Source organism: Myotis myotis, unplaced genomic scaffold (genome assembly GCF_014108235.1).
Source record: "Myotis myotis isolate mMyoMyo1 unplaced genomic scaffold, mMyoMyo1.p scaffold_m19_p_8, whole genome shotgun sequence".
Lineage (NCBI taxonomy): Eukaryota > Metazoa > Chordata > Mammalia > Chiroptera > Vespertilionidae > Myotis > Myotis myotis.
Window position 1 is genome coordinate 48,964,862 of NW_023416390.1, and position 23,974 is coordinate 48,988,835.

The following is a 23,974-nucleotide window of genomic DNA, read 5'->3' on the forward strand; positions in this document are numbered from 1 at the left end:
AGTTGGGTAGTGACAGTCCTTCAACTTTGTTCTTCTCCTTTAATATTTTATTGACTATTCTGGGTCTTTTGCTTCTCCATATAAACGTTAGAGTAAGTTTGTTGATATCCACAAAATAACTTGCTGGGATTTTGATTAGAATTGTATTGAATCTAGTTGAGAAGAACTGACATCTTGACAGTATGGTGTGGGGTTTTTTTGTGGTTTTTGTTTTTGTTTTTGTTTCTTTATCTAGGAACATGGAATATATCTCCATTTATTTAGTTCTTTAATTTCTTTCATTAGAGTTTTGTAGTTTCTCTTGTATGGGTCTTGATATATAGGGGTGGGTAAAAGTAGGTTTACAGTTGTTCATGTAATACAATAATAATAATAATGCAAGAATAAATCAGTGTTTTGTGTACCCATAGCTATAAACCTACTTTTGCCCACTCCTGTATTTTGTTAGATTTATAACTAAGTATTCCATTTTTGGGGTGAGTTCTAATGTAAATGATATTATGTTCTTAATTTGCAGCTTTACTTATTCATTGCTTTGTATATAAACAATGGAAGCAATTGAATTTTGTATTTAAACCTTGAATCCGGTAACCTTGCTACTACTACTTATTAGTTCCAGGAGTATTTTTTGTCTGTTTCTTTTGAATTTTCTATATAGATGATCATTTTATTTGTGAAGACAGTTTTATTTCTTTCTTCCCAATCTGTATGTTTTAATTTTCTTTTCTTATCTTAATGCATAAGCTAGTACTTCCAGTATGATGTTGAAAACAAGCGGTGAGAGGGGACATCCTGGCCTTCTACCTGATCTTAGTGAGGAAGCTTTGAGTTCCTCACCATTAGTACCCTATTTTGGTGTAGGTATTTGTAGATATTCTTTATGAAGTTCAGGAAGTTCCCTCTACTCCTAGTTTCCTGAAAGTTTTTTTATCATTAACTTAGCTGATCTTAAAAGCAGGGGCTGGGGAACAGGTAGAAAATACCCACTGCATTTTATGTAACAGCACCAATATAAAAACCCATCCTTTGAAAAGGATCAGAATTTGGCTACGTAAAGTAACTGGGAATTATCTTCAGAGCTCTTGGTAACCTACTTATCTCAGGGAGTTTCCCAAGTGAGGTAAGTAGTTAAGTAACTTTAATCTCCAAAAGAAAATGAGTTTTGGTGGAGTTTTTAATGAATTTGGAAACTGGAGATGCTGTAAAGCATACCTGGCCACAAAATACTTACATAAGTCTTACTCAGAACCTGTTGGTTCATTTTTATTTGCAGACATATCTCTCTTTCCAGGGAAGTGCTAGAGGGCTTCTGCCCTGGGTAAGAGAGTAAACCTCTTTCTCTGACACCTGGAGCCCTAGGAGTCTGGTCTTGGTTTCCCACACCAAGTGGGAAAGGTGTTCTTGGGCCAGATGTTCACACTGATTGCATGAGTCAGAGCAGCTGCAGTGGGTACTTTAAGATCACTTTCCAATTCCCTACATAGAAAATTTGTCTGTGTGCCAGCTGATTGCTTTGTTGTCTTAATGGAGAAGCTCTGGGTATTACAATTAAACTTTGCCAGTTTGTCTGAAATTGGTTCTAGGTTTTCTTTCAGTTGAGTAGATGCAAGGTCAGCTCAGTGAAAATGCCATTGGGTTCTTGTACTTTGATACAATCTCTTTTTATGGCTTGATTGTACCGTTTTGCTCCCTCCTGCAAAGATGGAGCTTTCTCTGAGAATGTTCAGATGAAGTATTAAGCCTTTAAGAGCCTTAAAATGAACATTTATTGCCACAGCATGGGCTGTACCATTTGAAACTCTTACATTGTAAATCACGCCAAGGATCCTTGTCACGTTGGCCTTTTGACTGCATTAGGCTAACTGCTCAGCTGAAGGGAAGTGTAGCATTTGCTTAGAGTATTTTTAGCACTATCAAGGTAACTAAAAGGAACCTTTTTTGGTTCTCAAAATATTCTGTCTCCCTCACCCAGACGATGTAAAAGAAAATGAGGAACTGAAAAAAAATCAGGGCTATAAGTTATTCAATAACCCTTTATTCATTCTTTTGCAATCAGTTTATTGGATAATCTATACTTTCTGATATAAAAAATGAAGATTTTATTTTCTGTTAGTCGTTGACTTCAAACAGCTTTGTTGAATCTTCCATTCCCATCTTTTGATGGCATATTGGGCAGTTGGCCATAATTTTCCAGTCAGTTAAGGTATAAAAATTGAGTCTAGTCCAGACTTTAATCTTAGGTTCAGTTTAGCCTTTATCCTCTCCCTCACCTGTCCTCTCTGACTGAGAAGGGGACACAGTCAGCTCTTTCACCCTCCCGTTTCTGCACAACTTTCTCTTTTTAAAAAAATATATTTTTTATTGATTTCAGAGAAGAAGGGAGAGGGAGAGAGAAACATCAGTGATGAGAGAGAACCATCGATTGGCTGCCTCCCACACACCCCACACTGGGGATCGAGCCCACAACCTGGGCATGTGCCCCCACCAGGAACCGAACCGTGACCTCCTGGTTCACAAGTTGACATCCAACCACTGAACCATGCCGCCGAGGCCAACTTTCTCCTCTTAATTGTCAGTTTTTCCTCTTGATTGCCTTCCAGTTGTGCAGGGCTGCTCTTTGGTGGGGACCTGGGTGGGACACCCTGAAGAGTTCTGGGCCAGGTCCATTTCTTCCCTTCACCTGGGCAGGTGGGAAAGAGGTCCTTGGGAGTAGGGCTATGGCCAGATGGCTTGATTTTGGCTGCCTTCCAGCTGTCTTCTTTGGGACAGTAAGCCATGCCTAGATGTAATCTCCATTGCTGCTCCTTCTATCCGCTCTGCTATATCTCACTAGTTTTCTTCTCCTCGTTCAGGGATAGGACCAGTTGATAAAATTTCCACATAAGCAGATAAGCATCTGGGGAGTGAGATACCATTGCCCTTTCCTTGTAGGTACCTCTGATGTGTTGAGTGACTCTTTGGGAGACTCCACAGTAGGCTTGGTAGTGAGGGGTCCAGCACACTCGCTGGACTGATAAGTCACAACTCAAGGCTTCTTCTCATTCTGTATCTCAGCCCTGCTCCTCCCCTCATTTTGCTTTTATAGATAGGGGCTGAGGGAATCTGAGGTCATGGTTGGGTCTAGCATAGCCATTTTGGCCACTTATTAATAAGCGTTGGAATGGCAGACCTCTAACATTTGCAGCACTCTTTAGAATATGGGGCACCTGATGCCTGTTTATCTTTAGCTTAGCGTCCTGGGAACCTGTTCTCAGGCAACAGTAAAAGATCCCCTCAGTATCCACTGATAGTCATTCATCCTCATGTAAACTGAACCACTTCTAGGCAAGTTGCCATGGGGAATATCATGAAACATAACCCTTGGCTTTTAAGGATCATAAAACACTTCAGTTTAAGGAGATAAAGACATAAACATAGGAAACATTAAATTATTATATTAGGCAGCGTGTGATGAATTGCTCAAATAAATATAATTGAGAATAAATGGTGTTGTTTTCAAATGCCTGTATCAGTGTCACTGGACTAGTCCACCGAGGCTGCCTGTCTGCCCTGTTGTGAGGGCTGTGGGAGTGTGTGAGTCAGGAGGCAGCGGCTGTGATGCCTCCAGCTGTGCTGTTGCAGCTCCCAGCTGTGCCCTGCCGTGTGCAGGAGTGGGAGGAATGGACAGGCAATGTGAAAATGTACCCACACACAGGTTAGGACTAACTTGATTTTTTTTTTAACCAGACTGAATTTTGAAATAAATCATTGTATTCTGTAACATTGGGGGAGTCTGTCACAGTTTCTAAGGTATAAGTGAGGAACACATACTTGAGAATTGTACCTTTACTTTTCAAATATTAACTAGAAGTCGTAAGGAGCTTGCTGTTTACGCACTGCCTTGTTCTCTTGTCCTTGTTATCAGGTTTACTCCTCTTCAGTGTATTCACTTATTTTTGTTCTATATTTATTTGAAAAGAGAATTTAAAATAACTACCCTTCTGGTAGTGGTCCTGTTAGAGTTGTTACTGTGTTGGGGCTTTGAAGTATGGTTTGTGGGTTTGCCCAAGTTTATGGTATGCTGCAGTCTCAGCTTCCTTCCCCCAGTTGTATGCGTCTTCTGTGGCCCATGCCCAGCATTTTCATTACCATCTTCTTTCTGTCTAGAAGTCTTTCCTTACCATTCCAAAAAGTTGTCACTAATTTCACTGGGTTGCCCCCTCCACAGTGCAACAGAGAGTGTGTGAATTTGGATGCTGGTAGATTTGGTGGCATGTACATTTTAATCTTCTGCTTTCTTCTGTTTTTGTAAACTCCTGGTATCTTTATACTTTCTGTTTCTTAGAAAATGACTAGAGGCTGCTCTTTTCAGTGTTTTCATCTTTTCTATAAACAGACTTAGGATCATATTTTAGTATTTTATCAAGATTTTAATGACAAGCCAAGCTGATGCTCAGGAACGTCTCTAAGGCTGGAATTGACTTTATGATGTTCGTTAAGTCCTTGTGTAAGGACTCCAGCACTCATAATGGCCTTGGGCTTCAGTTGCATGTTGACTGATAAGGAAATGGCTATTTTTTCCTTTTATTCTTTACTATGTTATTGGTGTTGAAACTGTGGAAAGGTCCATTAAGTCTAGTTTACCTTAAAGGGAAGCGATCCCTGCCATCCAGTTAACAATACCCTGATATACTCAACAGCATTCAGGGACCTTTCCCTGTTCCTCAGAAGTCAGCAGTTGTTGCCCTGGCCAGTGTGGCTCTTTTGGTTGAGCACCACCCCATGAACTTAGAGGTCCTTGGTTCAATTCCCAGTCAGGGCACATGCCCATGTTTCAGGCTTGATCCCCAGTAGGGGTTGTGCAGGAGGCAGCCGATAGATCTCTCTCTCTCTCTCTCTCTCTCTCTCTCTCTCTCTCTCTCTCTCTCTCATTCTCTCATTTCCTCTCCTTCTCTCTCTCCCTCCCTCTCTAGAAATCAATAAAAACATATATATATATATTTTTAAAGTCACCCATTGTTATGCTGCATAATTCAGAAGAAAGGGAGCTATGTGAAGATGACACATCTTAAATGGCTAATAGATACATTGAGAGTCCTGTGAGCTGCTGTAAAGGCTGGTAGGCTGTGGGTGCCTTCCTGGCATGCTCCAGCTCACTGGTGTCTCCCAGAAAGGAGCTTATACACTTGTCTGGAGTCCCGATTTTTGCAGTTGCCATCAGGGACACCTCCACATTACCTGGCAGCTAGCAGGGCTTACACTTGCAGACCCTCAGGATTTTACATATTTGCATTCCTTTATTTATTTTTAAATTAAATGTTTTGGGGTGACAGTGGTTAATAAAATTATATAGGTTTCAACCATTAATCACCAGGAAAATGCAAATCAAAACCACACTGAAATAACACTTCACACTTGTTGGAATATCTGTTATCATAAAGACCTGAGATAGCAGGTGTTGCTGAGGATGTGGAGAAAGGCGAATGTTGTGCACTGTCAGTGGGAATGTAAATTGGTGCAGCCACTATGGGAAACAGTATGGAGGCTTCTTAAAATATTTAAAATAGAACTACCGCATGATCTTGTAATTTTACTTCTGGGCATTCAAAGAAAATGAAAAGCCTTAATTCAGAAAGATATGTGCACCACCGTGTTTATTGCGGCATTATTTCCATAACCAAGATATGGAAACAACTGAATGTTCATCAGTGGTTGAATGGATAAAGAAATGGTTACATCTAATGGAATGTTATCCAGCCACAATGAAGAATGAGATCTTGCCCTGTGACAACAGGAGGGACCTAAGGGCATTGTGTAAGTGAAGTAGTCAGAGAAAGACAAGTACTGTATGATTTCCCTTATATGTGGAATCCAAAACAAAACACACCAAGCTCATAGGCACCAGAGAACATTGCAAAGAATGGGGGGTGAGGGGGGGTGAGAAATGCTTTTTGTTTGTTTGTTTGTTTAAATAAATTGAATAATTGTTTTAAAAGTGAGGCAATGAATAAAATAAAAATGATGTATTATAACATGTTGCATATATGAACAGGGCTTTAAAACAACCTCTCTAGAGAATTGAATAATTATTTTTAGAAACTGCTCTCCTGCCCCCAATTTGAAAGTTGCTTTCCACTAGTTAAATCCTCAATAATAATGCCCATGCTTATTATTGTTCTTATATAAAGAATCATGTGGCATTAATTTACCTAAAGTGGTTCTCACTTTGGGGGATTTCTCTACTGGACAGTCTGCAGCCTTTTCTCATATAAAAAATGGAAATTAGAACCCCCTATATTTCAGGTATACATAAAAATGCTGCCCAAAGCACAAGGTCAGAAAGTATGAGAAGTTAAAAATCTTCACAGAGTAGCATGTGCTTATGAGGAAGTTCAGCAGAGAAACCAGGAAAGGACGGACAAAGGACTGTGGTGGCATTCGCAGGGGCTTTGACAAGGCCCGAGGGGGGCCTGTCCTGTGCCTCTGACATCATTGTAAGCTAAGGAGCCCCCCCTGCCGCATCCCTCCTGCAAGGAGGATCTGCAGAGAAAACTCACACCGCATTGCTTCCCCGTTTTAAGGTTTAGAAGCAGCCGCAAGGAGACTTAATCAAGCAGGGAAATATTGTTTAGTATATCTGGAGGGTTGCTTGTTTGCCGTTTTCTGTACATACACACTTAATTGCTCCTATCACTGCGGTTTATGTTTATTTTCAATTAAAACTTAGGAATCATTAGCTTCCAGATTAGACTTGCCTCTACTAGTTATTGGTGGGTTTTTTTGTGTGTTTTGTTTTTGTTTTGCTATCAGAGACTAATACATAAAACTCCGCAGGTTAATTAACTCTGTTTATTCAACAAACAATTTTTTAGTGCCCACCATATGTCAAGCAGTGTGCTTGGGGGTACAAAAGTGAGTCAAGTTAAAAGGTAAAGGGAACGTGCCCTGTTTTCTGAGTGAAAGGCGGCCTTTGTGTTGTGGTAGTTTGTGGTGGCTGACAATTGATTGGGTGCAGTCGGGCAGTAGGGACGGCTGGATGGAAAAGGTAACAGTTCTTAACCTTTGTGAGGGATGGCTGTAGATTTTTAAAAATCAGATTAAGCGAAGGCGTGCCCCCCCACCCCCACTAGTGAATATCTAACGTTTACACAGCATTTTGCATGCAGTTTAGGTGGGTTTGCTGATTCTCAGAAACCCACCCATAGACCCCCCAAAATCTCCTTGGTTAGAAGGAAGGGAGCTAGAACTAAGGCCCTTATAGCCTGTTGCTGCTGCTATTATTTTCCATGAATGCCAGACTGCATCAAACCCCTACCTTTGAACCATGCTAACCTGGTTTGACATGTGTGTTTGTGTTGTCATGTATTTGTTGGCTGTTTTGAATATGTTGAGGGCCGGTTGCTCATGTCTACGGGAGAGTGTAGTCTATGTGCAGAGGTAATTTCTAGATGGAGAACTCTTTCCTGAATAGATGGGGCTGATATGAACCCAGCAGCAGAGCAGAAGAATGAAAACTGCCATAGATATTCACAAAGTAATTGCTATGCATTTCACCTGTTTTAGTTTTAACTTCTGCTTATTGGTCATTGAAATAATTAGGTATCTGTGAAAATTGGAGCAGGGAAGGATGTTAAGCACTGGTTCAAGCTAGGAGACATGAACGGATATCAAAACAAAACAAAACAGTACAACTTATGCATTTAACTCAGATGTCCTCCGAAGCCCCACAAGCGTCAACCAGCAGTCTTTCTCCGGAGCCTCTGCCTCCTGCTTGCTTCCCTTGCTCCATTCCCGGAGCCCTCGATCGCACTCTGGCTTCTTATCTTTGGTTTGTTTTGGTGAACCTCTTGGATTTCCTTTCTGAGTTGCTTTTGGTTCAGGCGTAATTCTCAGATCTGCTTTCTTCTTACCTGGCTTTGTGTCCTTCTTTGTCAGAGGCCAGAAATACCCCATAGGAGCCAGTCCGCAGGCTCTACATGAAGGAATGCCGGTGGACTTGGACATTTAATTCATGTAAAATTACGGGAAGGTTTATATGCTCCACAAAATAGGTGTTTTGTGAGTATGCCACCCACCTATTGGAAATGGGGGAGTAAACATTGTAAGAAATACATGTATTTTAAAATTGTGTTGTTTTAAAATAAGCAGGAATTACTTAACCAGAGGAACTCTGTGTTGTGCATGGAAAACATATTGAATCTTGACTTGGGAAAAGGGAATTGATGCGACATAGCATAGAACTGTTCAGAGGAACCAGAACTGAAGCAAGCATTGATTTAACCATGTGATGAAAAATGAATGGCGTGTTATTTCTACCCTGCCTTTTTTTCAGAAAAGAGTTGAAGTAACTTACAGTATGAAAACACAAAGTAGGAGAAAGAAATGAGAAGCATTTTGAGACTGGAAAGAGAATTGCACCAGGAACCCAAAGTGATAAAATTACAATCACTGAGAAGTAAATTTAGCTCTAGCTTCTTGGCAACCAGGAAATTACAGTTATTTGTATAATTCTCTCCCGATAAAAGTAAACCTGTACAATTAAAAGATTATATAGAGAGGCAGGCTTTTGCTTGCAACTGAATTCAAGAGAAGTTTATCTTATGGTTCTTCTTCTTCTTCTTTTTTTAATATGTTTTTATTGATTTCAGAGAGAGGAAGGGAGAGGTAGAGAGAGATAGAAACACAGTGTTGAAAGAGAATCAATCAGCTGCCTCCTGCATACCCCTTACCAGAGATCGAGCCCGAAACCCAGGCATGTGCTCTGACCTGGAATCAAACCATGACTTCCTGGTTCATGGGTCAACACTCAACCACTGAGCCACAGCAGTCAGGCTCATGGTTCTTTCTATAAAGAATGTTGGATAACAGCAGAAAATTTGACCTATTTTATTTTTTGCAAAAAGTGCAAGTGTTCTTGAATTGCTTTTTCTTAGATTGACCCTCCTTAGAAGTCAAGGGCTTGTCCTCATTGAATTACAGCATAAAGTTAATTCTTTAGGGGCTAATTTAAGTTTGTGTCTTCTTTCTTTCTGCTGATCAACCCTGAGAAGGCCTTGGCTTAGAGAAGTTAAGAAAATGCTTTTGGAAGGGAGAGGTTAGTCCAGGGTAAGAGTTTTGACAATTAAAAAAAGCCCTTTTGCAGTGTGCTGATGGAAGGGAATTCTTATGTGTAGCTGTTCTATGAGCAATAGCAATGCTGTGGTTCTCATAGGAGCATTCAGGAGGCTGATTTGTCTGTCATCCAGAGGAGCCTTCATTTGCAAATGTGCTGCAGAGAAGCAACAGTGGGGCTAGATCATGCAAATTTAAAAAAAAATGAGCCTCTGATACCTTTTCCCAACTATTCAATTTATACCCCAATATTCTAAACCTCACAGTAAAGGAGACGTGCTTTTAGTATGGGCAGATCACTTTGCAAGCAGATGTGATCAATGGCTTCCTCTTCCATAAGCCCGAGGTATATCCCTTGGAACTTTGATTACATTAAGTGCTGCATTCTAAATACATCTGCAAGAGTTTGGCTTCAAGAGTTGGAAAGATTAGGTATTTTTCATTGTTGTGGTAGCAAATGTTTATCATCACAAACAATAATATTGGGTTTAGCATGCTAGTATTTTACTTGTTAGATCCAGGTCTGTTTTGTTCACAGCTATGTGAACAGTTTCTGCCTAAACAGAGCTTAGTAAACACTTGCTAAAAAATAAATGAATCATATTTTTACCGATATGCTATGTTAAATAGGCATAATACCAAGTAATTTAAAAACCAAGTATTATTTAGATGTATTCATGAAAGAAATTGGAAGGAGCCCTTTGAAAATAGAATTGATATGTTAGGCTATATTGGAAGATGTATTATATCCTCAATTTGCATAATGCATAAATTTAAGGGGGCGTGTGCAGCTTGAGTTTCCATGTGCTAAAAGAGAGCTCTTTTCACTAAGCCTAATTATTTTGAGATTCATCCATGTTGTTGCATGTGTGAAGAACTCCTTCCTTTTTATTGCTGAGTATTATTTCATTATATCAGCAACTTTCAACTGTGTGCACATGAATTCTTAAAACATGCAGTACCTGACTGTTTAGGCAGGGCACTGACCTCTTTTCCCTTATATTGTCAAATAAAATTGACAGTAGCCAACATGATAACAGCTGTCTGATGTGAATGAATCAAAATCACACCTATTATTTTTGTCAGATCGGCAAAAAATGTATTTTATAGTGTGTTGCAGAATTTTAATAATTAATTTATGTGTGCCATGAGATGAAAAAGGTTGATAATCACTGTGTTATATGGATTTACCCCATTTTGTTGCTTTATTCACCTGTGGGTAGACATTTTTATTTCAGTTTTGGACTATTATGATTAATGCTGGTATGAATATTCATTACCAAATCTTTATATGTACTATACTTTGATTTCTCCTGATTTACCCAAAATGATCATGAATTATAGCACAGCTTCTCTTTCAAATCTTAGTGAATCTTTATAAAGAAACCTTTTATCCCTCTGCATTATAAAAGTAATAGGTGTTCATTACAGGAAATTTGAAAAATTCAGACACTTATAAAAAAGAAAATTACCCATCTAACCACCATTCAGGGATAAGCACGATGAACATTTTGGTGTATTCTTCTGTTTCTTTTACTCAGCTTTTATTATTATTATTATTCTAATTATATTACACTTGCTTTTTACACTTAGTGTACATTATCACCATTTCTCATGCCATATGTCATTAAAAGTTCTTCATAAATAACATTTTAATAACTATGTAATATTGAATCATGTGGTTTTTCCACTGCAATTTATTTAACTTTCTATCATGGGAGATTTAATTTGGTTTCAGATTTTTGCTACAAAAGAAATGCTCTAAAGATTGCTCTTATTCAAAAAAAGGTAAATGTTTAATTCATTTTTTAATGTTGGATTCAGAGATGTAGAATTGATATATCAAGGGATAGAACTCTTTTAAAATTCTGGAAACATATTGCCAACTAGCCCTCCCAAAAGATAATATCAATTTATACTCTTGATAGCAGTGAGGGAAGAAGGTCTGATAGACTGTATCCTTGTGAGATTTCACATTTCCTATTGTCATTTTATAATCTTTGTTAATTTAATTGGCTAGATTAAAAAGCAGTGATTAGATTTTTCAGTTTGCATTTCTGCTGAGCCAAATCTCAAAATCCCCATGTGGACAGAGTCAGAGGGGGCATGACAAGACTCTAAAATCATTACAGGGTTTCCACGCCCAGTAAAATAACTTATTCCTTGTATATGGAAATTGGTATTTCTATTATTACTCTCAAAGAATTCACACCATGTCCAAAAAATGTGTATTAGTTTTAACAAAGCAAGCCTAAGGCTTTCCTCTGGAATTGAAAGTTGATTGTGATGATAGCAAAGAAAGAAATTAGGTTATTCGGAACTTACTGTTATTAGCAATTACCTGCTGAAGCTCGGTGAGCATTATTTTCTCTTGTGAGTGTTCTCAAATGATCCCTTTAATAATGAGACACTGAGGAGCAGCCTCTTCATAGCCATTTCTTTGTTTCTTCTCCTTCCCTAACTTTTCCCTAAAAAGACTTGCGCATGCTCTTGCCTCCGCCCTTCTCTAATGTGGCCAGTAGGAATCCTGAGTGTTGCTAGGTGTCCTAACTGGCTGGTAAAAAGCAGAAGCAATGCCTCTGAGGGAAACCCTTGACTTATGAGTATCCAGGGGATATTGCTCTTCTGAGATATGTTACCTTCTCCCCTTAAAATCTCTGCTCATGAACCTGTTGTATAATTTTCTGAATCAACATATTTTTTTGTTCCAATAAGAACAGTTAAGCCCATTTTTAGAGAGAGCTAGGCAGAGCTATTGGGCTAATACTGTTTTCTCAGTTCGAGGTTCCAGAGTCAGGCTTGCCTGATGCTGGAAGAAGTCAATAATTTGACACCTGTTTTACCCTGAAAGCACATGGTTATATGTTTCTGACTCTGCTGGAGTTCTGTAGTATAACCTTCTAGTGATGAACAATCACTAGAACAGGTAAGGATGGAGCCCACTCTGTGAGCCTTCTTCACCAGCCTCATCATCTTTCAGTGAGGGCACTAAGCCCTTTCCCTGTATAGCCTCGCAGCACTGCCACATGGACATGGGCTAATCCCACAGAAAATACTCTGAGTTGTGCATTTTTCCTCGGTAAACCTGTTCTCATCTGTCCTAATGTAAGAAACCTACAAAGTGACAATGAAATTCCTCAGGCATTTTGTTTGTAGTTTGATAGACTTGAATTTTCTCTATGCTCAGCATATACTTATGAGTTCATTTTAGGAAATGTGGAATCTGGGAATGACTTTGTCTCTGTTGCCTCTAACTTCATAGCATAAGCAGTGCCATTACCCTTTAAGTACGTGTGTTTAAGGAGAGGATGGTGGGGATGGAGAGTAGCAGGGTGTGATAGGGTAGACATTTGAAAGAAAGAAGCTTTCATAGTCCCAGCATCTGTATGAGAGTTCTCCTAAGGGACAGCACACTAACCTCTCTAATGCACCTCAGTCTGTGGCGTTTCTTTCCAGGCCTGAATTCTGGGATTGGACATAAGCTCACTGAGCACAGACGGTGCATTGTTTCACCTCCCCAGGTTTGCACCTTGCCTGCGTGTCCTCTGCGTAGCTAAACTGAATGAGTTGCTCTGCTTACCTCATTTTTAACTCACCGTCAGTAACTTCTCCTTTAGTTCCCAGATTTGATCACATTTACTCAACTAAATGGCATATGATGTATTTTCTTTGAAGTTTAAAGAATTATATTTGATGCATATTTCTATTTATGTTATTTTTGTCAGAAGAAAGGAAAGGCAAAGTAAAAGGTCAAACTCTTCTCTGATTTTCTTTTAAGAACCACCCATTAGGATAATTTAGAATTGTAAGAATGGTAATATTTTTGTTTTAAATTATTATTCCAAAACTAGAGGCCTAGTGCACGAATTCATGCACAGGTGGGGTCCCTTGACTTGGCCAGCGATCAGGGCTGATGGGATGGGGAGGTGCATCCAGGAGATTGTCCAGCTGCAGGAGGTTGGCTATTGGAGCATACTGACCACTAGGGGGCAGCTCCTGCATTGAGTGTCTGCCTCCTGGTGGTCAGTGCGCATCATAGCAACTGGTCAACCAGTCCTTCGGTGTCTTAGGCTTTTATATATATACTAGAGGCCCGGTGCACAAAAATTTGTGCACTCGGGGGGGAGGGGAGGTCCCTCAGCCAGGCCTGTGCCCTCTTGCAGTATGGGACGCCTCAGGAGATAACAACCTGCTGGCTTAGGCCTGCTCCTGGGTGGCAGAGGACAGGCCCAATCCCTAGGTGCAGCCCCTGGTCGGGCTCAGAGCAGGGCTGATTGGGGAGTTGGGGCACCGCCCCCTGTCATGCACAGAGCAGGGCGGATCAGGAGGTTGCGGTGCCACCCTCAGTCACGCTCAGGGTAGGGCTGATTGGGGGGTTAGGGCACCGCCCCCTGTCACACTCAAGGCAGGGTCGATGGAGAGGTTGCGGCGCCACCCCCTGTCACGCACAGAGCAGGGCCCATCAGGGGGTTGGGGCACTGCCCCCTGTCACGCACAGAGCAGGGCCCATCAGGGGGTTGGGGCGCTGCCCCCTGTCACGCACAGAGCAGGGCCCATCAGGGGGTTGGGGCGCTGCCCCCTGTCATGCACAGAGCAGGGCCCATCAGGGGGTTGGGGCACTGCCCTCTGTCATGCACAGAGCAGGGCCCATCAGGGGGTTGGGGAGCTCCCCCCTGTCACGCACAGAGCAGGGCCCATCAGGGGGTTGAGGAGCTTGCCCCTGTCACTCACAGAGTAGGGCTGATAGGGGAGTTGGGGCACCGCCCCCTGTCATACACAGAGCATGGCGGATCAGGGGGTTGGGGCGCTGCCTTCTATCACCCACAGAGCAGGGCCGATCAGGGGGTTGGGGCACCGCCACTCTCGCACTCAGGGCAGGGCTGATGGGGAGGTTATTGCTCTATCCCCTCACACACAGAGCAGGGCCCGTGGGGGGGGGTGGGTTGGGGCGCAGCACCCTGTCACACACAGAGCAGGGCCGATCAGGGGGTTTGGGCGCTTCCCCCTGTCACGCTGATCCCGGTGCCGGGAGGCCTCGCGGCTCCACTGATCCTGGTGTTGGGAGGCATCTTACCCTTTTACTATATAGCATAGAGGCCTGGTGCATAGGTGGGGGCCAGCTGGTTTGCCCTGAAGGGTGTCCTGGATCAGGGTGGGGGTCCCCACTGGGGTGCCTGGCCAGCCTAGGTGAGGGGATGATGGCTGTTTGAAGCTGGTCACACCCCCTTCAGGGTGGGGGTCCCCACTGGGGTGCCTGGCCAGTCTGGGTGAGGGGCTGAGGGCTGTTTTCAGGCTGGTGGGTGACTGAAGCTACCAACCGCTCCTTTTTTTCTTTTTCTTTTTTTATTCTGGGCCAGCTTTAGCTCTGAGGCTTGGCTCCAGCTCTTACGCCTCCACTGCTGAAAGCAGGTATCTGGTTTGTTTGGGTTCTATAATCGAAACACTGTTTCAACTCCAGCTCTGAGATCCCGGCTGGCTGAAAGCAGGTTTCTGGGGTTTTGTTTAGCTTCTGTATTTGTAACAATGTTTCAAACTGCAAGCTCAGAGGCTGGCAGCGGCAGGCGGGGAACGTTGGCTTCCTCCGTCACTGAAGCAAGCAAGCCTCATGTTCACTTCAAGCTGCCTGGCTGCCAGCCGCCATCTTGGCTGGCAGTTAAATTGCATATCGCCCTGATTAGCCAATGGGAAGGGTAGCAGAGTGACACCAATTTGCATGTTTCCCTTTTATTAGTGTAGACTAGAGGCCTGGTGCATGAAATCCGTGCAAGGGGCTCAGCCCTCTCAGCCCCAGCTACCTTGGCCCTCGTTGCCCTGGCTTTTTCTGGAAGGTCATCCGGACAGTCGTTCTGGTGTTTGGTCTAATTAGAATATTAGCTCTTTATTATATAAGATAGATTGAAAGGAGCTTGTAAGAAAGCATGTTGGTGATCCCACATCAGGTATGGAAGTGAAATTGAATCACATCCTAACGTGTCCCGAGTAAAACTAGGGCATCATCAGAGGCATCCTTATTTCTGGCTTTGAAAACTCCTCAAGAGTGGAAATCTTTTTTCGTCTGTAACGAATCAAAAGTGTGAACAGCATTCTGGATATAGGAGGTTCCCAGAACAGGCTTGTATCATCAACAGCCAACTAGGTTACCTCTTCCAAGTCTTTCAAGCACACAGCTGTTTGGCAGCCAGATCCAGGCTCTAGTTCACAAAAAGCTTTTTCAGGTCATTTTAAAATGTTTTATTAATGGCCCCATCAACAGGCTGAAGGAGGTCAGTATGCTAAGGCACAGCTAAAAATGAGTGCCATGCTTTTTTCCCTCCCACTTGGCCCAGTGGGAGATCCTATTAGTGCTCTGAAAAGTTACATAATTAGCGTGACACCCGCTGCTTATTTGGTGAGCCAAACTGGTTTTTAATGTTCAGAATACAAAACATGGAAATGTTATCTTCACAGCACTCCATGCCGTCACTGACAGCCGAGAGCATTTCTGAGTGACAGGGCCCTAATAGCAGTGATGATGGGAGCCACAATTAAAAAGCACTCTGAGCTTGGGGCACTGTTCCTTCAGGCCTGCCCGAGTCCAAAGAGGCCCTGGATGGTGGAGAGCATATAGTATGACTGGCATGTGCCCTGCGCTGCCTTCTGGTGCAAAGGAAGAGAGTTGCTAGAAATACTCGGCAAATGGATGCTTTCCTTGTGTCCCTTTTCTTAAGGAATTCTCCTCATCTGGCAGAAGGTTTGCATACTTTAGGCATATTTCCATCTTAACTGCTATACTTCTCTACCTCCTCATATACTGTGATCTTTGATTTGACCAAACAAAGTAGAGAATAATTCATTCTCATTACCAGGAGAATTCTCTGGTCCTCGGGTGTCTACTGCACCCTCTGAGGATTACCAAGGATTCCAGAGCAGCCCCAGTTAACTGGCTCTGTTTTTTTCAACCCTCAGCTGGAAAGTGCCATTCTCCAACTCCAAATGACCAGGCCACATTTATTCACGCTCTAGAGGCCCAGTGCACAAAATTCATATGTGGGTACAGTCCCAAGCCTGGCCTGCGATCAGGGCCATCTTCCCCAGCTGCCCACAGCCAGCTCCGCCCCATGCCACCACCCACCCCCAGTTCCCAGTTTGCCATCAGGTGATTGGTGCCTGACAGCCAGGGGAAGGGACCGCGAGGTTGGCTGTTCCTGCCCGATCGCCGGCCCCGCCCCCACCACGGGTGGCCATCAGGTGATCGGAGCCTGCCAGCCAGGGAAAGGGACCAAGAGGTGGTCAGTATGCCTCATAGTGACTGGTCCAGCAGTCGTTCTGCCATTAGGGTCAATTTGCATTACCCTTTTATTATTTGGGATTCTTAGGGGGATATAGAGACCTGTACCCTTTGAAGTCTTGCTATAGATGTTGGTGTTTATGGTGAGAAGCTACTGTAGGATTCAGTGGAGGTCCGGACACCTACCTTCCTGCTCAGGTGAGGTGAAAAGATGAGAAAGAATGGATCTCAGGGCAGGGCCCAATATTGGACATGGAGAACTCAATGGCTGAAGATTATATTTATTCTTAGGGTTGTTACTATTTAACCAGTACTGACTGAGTGCTTGCTGTATGTCTTTCACTCTCCGTGCCTTCTCACACCTAATCCTTTTAGCTACATATGAAGTAGTTGCTGTCACTGCCTTATGTTACAGATACAGATACTAAGACTTGGAAAGTTAAGTGAATTGCCAGAGGGTCTCATAGCCAGTTAATGTTACAAGGCAATGTTACAGTTGGCATTTAAATTCAAGAATGTTGTCTTCAGAAACCAAGCTATGACAGGCTGAGTGGATCTAATAAAAAAGCATGTTTTTACCCAGCCAGCATGGCTCAGTGGTTGAGTGTTGACCTATGACCCAGGAGGTCAGGGTTCGATGCCGGTCAGGGCAGGTGCTTGGATTGCGGGCTTGATCCTCAGTGCAAGGCAGCCTATTGATGATTCTCTCTCATCACTGATGTTTCTCTCTATCTCTCTCTCTCTCACCCTTCCTCTCTGAACTCAATAAAAATATATTTTTAAAAATCATCAAAATGTGAGGCTATAAAATATGGATTCTATGACTCTCACATGAATATCAATTTCATTATTTGACAACAGCACATATTTGAACACAGGCAAACAATTGTTTTGAGCACTAGAATGAGGTCATATTACATGAGTCTCTTTTGGGTTTGTCCTCAGCTGTGCCATTCACGGTGGAGTAGAGCTGCACCGTTGCAAAGTTAGCTTCAGGATAAGCTGGGGGTCTTTTCTGTTTTGACCACTTACGGGTACTTGGCATTTTCCAGTTAGGATGGGTTGACTTCTGTGCCAGGTGATCAATGCCATTTTATTTACTGTATCTGGGACTTTTGAAGGGGGGGGATAGTGTTTTTTCCCCCCTGAAACATTGTAATAATGAGTGCCATAGATTAGTGCTCCAAAGACCAAGAATTTAATGTTAACTAAAGGTATAAACGCCAACTTTTAAACATTGGCCAGGATCAGATGAGAGGAAGACGGCATCGCACGGTGGTTGCGGCTGAAGGGCCACCAGCCGTAGTGAGAAGAGCTGTGTGTCGAGAGCAGCAGTGGGGCCTTTGAAGGGGCATCCCTGAGGAGCAGATGAGCCCAAGCTCCTGTTTCCCTTCTCTCCCTGGGGCAATCTTCAGATCTAAAAAGAAAATGTGGAAATACCTGGAGACACTTCAGATATTAACCTTCACTTTAAATCACGTCATGCAAATAGCGGACTCCTTCCCACCCCCTGGCCTTTCTGGGGTCTGTTAACCCGAAGGAAGCTTCCCACACTCTGCTGTCAGGTCCCCGCCTGCTCCTCGCGCTTCTTCAGCCCTGGAGTCGGTGTCCGTCACTGTCAGAGAAGCACACCTGAAGCGAGTGGATGGGGGTTTGTTATTGTTTGTTTTTGTTTGTTTGCCTTGAGAAAGTGTTAGATTTATTTTTTTATTTTTATTTTTTTACATGAAAGTCCTGCCCTAATCGAGCCTCCTGACAAGTGTGGCTGATGTGCTCTAACAGACATTATTCCCTCCTGATGCCCATCACCAACCTGTCAGATGCCAAGTAAAAAGATTATTTTGCTGAAGTAATTTCAGGGAAATCCAGCGTGAGGTGTGGTGATGTCTTTGTCAAAGGGTCATCCACACTAGACTGGACACACACTTACTTATAGGCCATTTCTGTGTAATGGATCCGGATGGAAAACACTTGCTCATTCTCATCTATCACTAATTTCATTGTCTTAAGACACTACCTGTGGGAAAGCCCGGTGGATTCTGCTTACATTTCTAACCTGGAGGACACTGATTATTCATTTGTCCTTCATACTTTCCTCTTTTGTTGGGTGGGTATTTTAAACCTAGTTGAAACTTACCAGTTTCCCTTGAAATATGCTGATGTTTAATATAGCCTTCCCTGGATATGACTATACATATAAATTAGTAGGAAAATTAGAAGAAAAAGAAAGTTAAAATAGAACATGGTTTCTGCTACTTTTGTGATTACCTGGCTTAAGTTTAAAGAATTTTATAGTTCTCTGTTCACTTCATTGTAGTGCAGCTTATCCTAATGTTCTTTTATGGTTTTTTAAAAAATATATTTTATTGATTTTTTACAGAGAGGAAGGGAAAGGGATAGAGAGTTAGAAACATCCATGAGAGAGAAACATGGATCAGCTGCCTCCTGCACACCCCCTACTGGGGCTGTGCCCGCAACCCAGGTACATGCCCTTGCCCGGAATCGAACCTGGGACTCTTTAGTCCACAGGCCGACCCTCTAGCCATTGAGCCAAACTTGTCAGGGCTCTTTTATGGCTTTAACCCTCTTGATTAGTAGCACACATTCTTTAAAACTTTTAAGCAAAATGTTACCCTTTCTCTGTTTCGAAGCAACCACGTTTGGTGTTCAGCTGAGCATGCATGCAAGTTCTTGGCCAGACATAGAGCTTGCTTTTGAAGTTCAGATACCCTGCAGCCCACCTCCCTTAGCAGTTAGCCATCCCTCTAGGGGAGGAGGTAAGTCAGTCTCCTAATGTTCACAGAAGAATGTGACCCCTGCTTCTCGTGCATGTGTTAGCGAAGGTGAAAGATCTATGTTTAATCAACACACAGACTTGTCAGGCGCCTTCGAATACTTGTCAGTGTGCAGTCATAGAATCGCCCGTTGCAGAACTTGACAAAGATACTTTTGGGGCATCAGGAAGCAGTCTATATAGGCCATTCATTTCTTCAGGTTCTTGGAGCTTCCCTTATGGAGGCAAATCACCAGGAAACAATGTACCTCAGCTATATTATTTCCACTCTCAGCAGAAATGCCATTACTCAGGTAAGATTTAATATTGTGCCTTCAGCACATGGGAGAAAACATTCCCATCTTTTGTGCCACCTAGTTGAAGGCATTTATATGAAAGAAAAGTTTGTTTTTTACAACACAGAGTTGAAGACATTACTCAGTGTCTCTTATAAAGTGGCTTCCATAAAAAGTTTCTCCTTGGTATTAATGCTAAGGGGAAAACTTTGCCTCGCATGTTTTCTTTTTTGATAGAGTAAGGACTGTGTCATGCAATATCCCTCCCCACTTTTTTCCTGAGCTGTGAGCAAAGCTGCATGCAGTGCTCCGTGGGCATAATGCCGTATCCAGTATGTGTAGTGTCTCTTTCACCATTCTGCTGTTTTTAACAATCAAATGCTCAATTGTATATTTGGTTTAATTTTGAAACTACTTACCATCCTTTTTGCAAGAATTAAACCAAATAAACTGTTGTCAAAGAAGGGATAATTGCCCATAATAATTTGAGTTTGTAACGATTTGTACCTTAGAGAAGCCAACTTCCATTACCTTGAAAATTTACTCATTCTGGACCAAACACCTCTCCGTATACTGTATTGATCTGTATAAATATATCTGCCAGGCTCTAGCCAATTAGCTCAGTAGTTAGAGCATCAACCCAGGGACTGAAGTGTCACAGGTTTGATTCCCACTCAAGGGAACATGCCTGGGTTGCAGGCTATATCCCCGGTCCTGGTTGGGGCACGTGACCAATTGATGTGTCTCTTTCACATCAATATTTCTGTCTCCCTTTCTCTCCCTTCTTCCACTCTCTCTGAGAAGCAATGGAAAAAATATCCTTGGGTGAGGATTAAAAACAAACAAATAAATAAATAAATATACCTGCCATGACATGATGTCTAGAGCCCAAGCAGATACTTATGGAATCCATGGGTCAGAGCTGCCTTTACATTTTTAGTATAATGGACTTGACATGTTGACATGGGAGCCTGGTGCGTTGAGGAGAGGTATCCATCATGGAAACATTAACGAGTCTGGGTTTTCTGCAGTAAGCCCTAACACGCTCCAAACTTTCAAGTACAAATGATGCTAATGAAGGCTGCTTCTATATTTATGTCAGTGGGTTTCCATCCAGAGACATACACAAAACCCCTAACGAATAAGTGCACTTAACAGTTTTCCTCTGCTAAAAGATGAGAACTCTGACTAGGTGTAATGTTCCTGCTCCTACCAGCTGTACATATGATTATAGTTTTTATGTGGCTGCTCCATTTCCCTTTCACCCTCCAGCTAAAAAATCAGTTCAATAAATATATTCACAGGACATTCTAAATCTGAAAAGGGCTGCTGCCGATGAAAATAGAGTTCTGTAATTTTGACAGGAAGCAGAGCCCGTACCCAGTAATCTGTTCACTCATGAATGACCACAGCTGGGATGCAGCACATTCAATTTTATATTGTGTAGGTAAAACAGTATTAAAATTTTATGTACTAAGCTCTGAAGTAAATATGACGAAATGTTGCCATTTTAAAAGTTCTGGATGATAGGTCATGTGTATTTGTTTTATTACTCTTTCCACTTTCCTGTAGGCTGAAATGTTTTTCATGATTTTCCAAAGTATGTACTGGTGAGAAAAAAAGAAATCTGTTTGTTTAGGCTGGAGAGGGGGTAGAGAGAGGGCGAGGAAACAGTCATGCCCAGGCATGGGGATTTACAAGAGGTTTCTGTTAAAGTAAAAAATTTCTTAACTTAGTTTGGATTATTTCCAGATGGAAAGTATTCTTTGTAGACAGTAAAGGCAGTTATTTACGATAATTTTTTTGCATGTGATTTGTTCATTGGTGACACAACATTTTGCAGAGTGTCAATTTCTCTATGCAGGGCTCTGCCCGCGCACCTCTCATTTAAGCGTCAGCTGTGTGAATCAGATGCAGCCAGCCTGCTCCCTGCAGGTTACCAATCTAAAAGGGTCCCTCTGGCTGCCCCATAGCCAGTGGGATGCATCAGGTCCTTAGCCTGAGGTTTTAGCTGTAGAAAAACCTGCAGACAACCAACCAGTGTGGAAGATCAGATTCCTTAAGATATGTCAAAATACCTTATTTGAAGAAAACATTGCATGTGGGTGCACACATGTACATATGTATGTTATCCCCTCCCCCCTTTTTTTTCTGTTCTTAAAGGGGACAGGAGGAGGACTTCCTGATCTATATGACTGTGTGATGCTGCATGGCTCATTATAGATGAGAATTCTGGATGCTACCAACTGTTAATTCCTAGGTCATAGGCATATTTCTGGGCGTCTGGAAATACAAGGCTGAAAGGAATTGCCACTTTCACTTTTTAGGAGGCTCCCTGGTCCCAAAGGCTCTTTTGAGGCAAGTGAAATGCAAGGCCAAGGATTGGGGGTGGGGGGGTAGGTATATGGTTCAGTGTTCATACGCTCTTGGGGCATATGGCTCATGGTGTGTGGAGATATATACATATGTCTAGGGGAGCTTCCATTTCAGACAGGGCTTTGGAGCATGGCGCCGGTGGGCGCAGCAGTGGCTCTCAACCGCTGTTTCTGCCACCACCTCAGTTATAGGTGAAACCTCTCCTCCGTGACATCTCTCACTGCATGTAGTTCTCAACTAGGGGCAGGGGTGTCATTGGGGTCGGGGGGGATTCTTTCTGCCTGCACTTTGGGAACCACCAATGGAGAATAGAAAGCAGTCATCCAGAAATCTTCATCCCACGTTTGGGTGGCATTTCTGCCATTAATGGCTCCTGGGATAGGCCTGACGCCTGGTAGGTGATCAATAGGTTTTTATGAAGTGGGGCCTGAATTGACCGGCTGTGTAATCCTGAGCAGGCCGATTAATCTCTCTGGCTTCAGTTTTTCCCCTGCAGAATGAGGCAAATGGCTTAGGTGACTTCTAGGGCCCCTTCCAGGTGTGAAATTTTATGATTCTGTGATTGGACCTTTACAACCTCCAAGGAGATTGACTTGACAGGAATGTTAAGGGTGAATGAAGTGAGTGAGGAAATGCCCCTTTGTCTGAATTAGTCTGGTATTTCCTTCTTGACTACTATTTTAAGAACTTATTTAACTTGAGGTTTTCCTGGTAGTTTTACCTATGTCTGCTGTCATTCTCTGGCTAGATGGTAAACTCTTTTAAGGACTAGAGCCAGGACTTCCCCTCTACTTCTGTGTGCCTCAAAATATAAGGCACCGTCATGCCAAACAGCAGTGCGAAGGGATCCGCACAGTGTTCACACAGCTTATCTTACTCATGAGGGAAGCATTGCAGAGGACAGTGAAGATTAGGGGTGAATGGCTGAATTGCAGCTGAGCCCAGCCAACTGGTCTCCAGGTGAGAGTCTCCAGTTTTAAGGCAGCCTGGTTACCTGACTTCAAGATTCGGGCTCTAGGAAAGCCCAGAGGGGAGCATAGAGACTGTGTCATAGCAACCACCGGCCTGGCCATGGGATCTGCTTTTTTCTGTTCCTGATTCTTCTGTTTCTGGCCTTATGTGATAGGCATCCTTCAGCTCATTCTACTGGCACCGTTTTTCATATCTTACTTAAGTCCAACAGTTTTCTTCCTGGGCTACAACACATTCTTCTGTCAAAGATTACCCTGATGCTCTGGAAGGTAGGGCTCAGTGGCTGGTGTGTCAGCCAGCACACTGAGGAGTGGCAGGTTCCATTCCTGGTCAAAGGCATGTACCTGGGTTGCAGGTTTGATCCCTGACCCTGGTCAGAGTACATGTAGGAGGCAACAAATCGATGTGTCCCTCACATCCATGTTTTTCTCTTTTCCTCCCCTCCCTTCCTTCTACTCTCTCTAAAAATCAATGGAAAAAATATCCTTGGGTGAAGATTAACAACAAAAAAATAAAAATAAAGAAAACAGATTACCCTGAATAACGTGTCCCTCAATAGGTCCCTTTTCCTTTTGCTATACATTTCTAACTTCTCTGTGTGTGCATGGGTGGGGCCGTGATTGTGGATAAAATATCCTCTGTTCACTAAGTCACTTATTCTCTCTTTGGCAGATAATAGTGACCAGTCCTTGGTCAGTAGTGAGTTTCAGAGAAATAGATGATTTGAAAAGTCTTAAGGGGGTATAACCATAGGTCATGCTAGATGGATGTTACCACTATTTACTGCCACAAGGAGCAGAGAGAGAAGTTAATTTGAAAGGAAAAATTATGCATTCCTTTTGGGTAGGTACAGTTTTCTGGTGTCCAGACTTTGCGTGAAGCGTTGATCTCCTCTGTGAGGGCAACCAGATAGTTGAGTGACAGGAGTTGGAGGGCTAGTTGTACACAGTATTCTACTGTTCCTTTTGTTTTTTTAAACCATGTAATTGTAAGTGCCCATTTAAAAATTTTTTCTTGCCTGGGCCCTGTAGGTATTTGCATTTGTGATGCCGTATATTCATACAATGAGAAATGGGGGGTTGAGCCTTACCAAATTTAAGAGTTTGGGGGTTTTTCTTTCTTTCTTTTTTAAATTAAGATTGAAAGGGTTTTTAATAAAAGTTATCAAAAGTGGCCTGGGTCTTAAAGCTGTTACTCTCA

At 42.6% G+C, this 23,974-nt stretch overlaps 1 protein-coding gene across 1 annotated transcript in view; it reads left to right on the top strand.

Moving 5' to 3' along the window:
* STK39 (serine/threonine kinase 39) overlaps positions 1 to 23,974 on the top strand; it is a 271,030-nt gene that overhangs the window by 183,539 nt on the left and 63,517 nt on the right. The gene's annotated exons all lie outside the window — the stretch shown is intronic.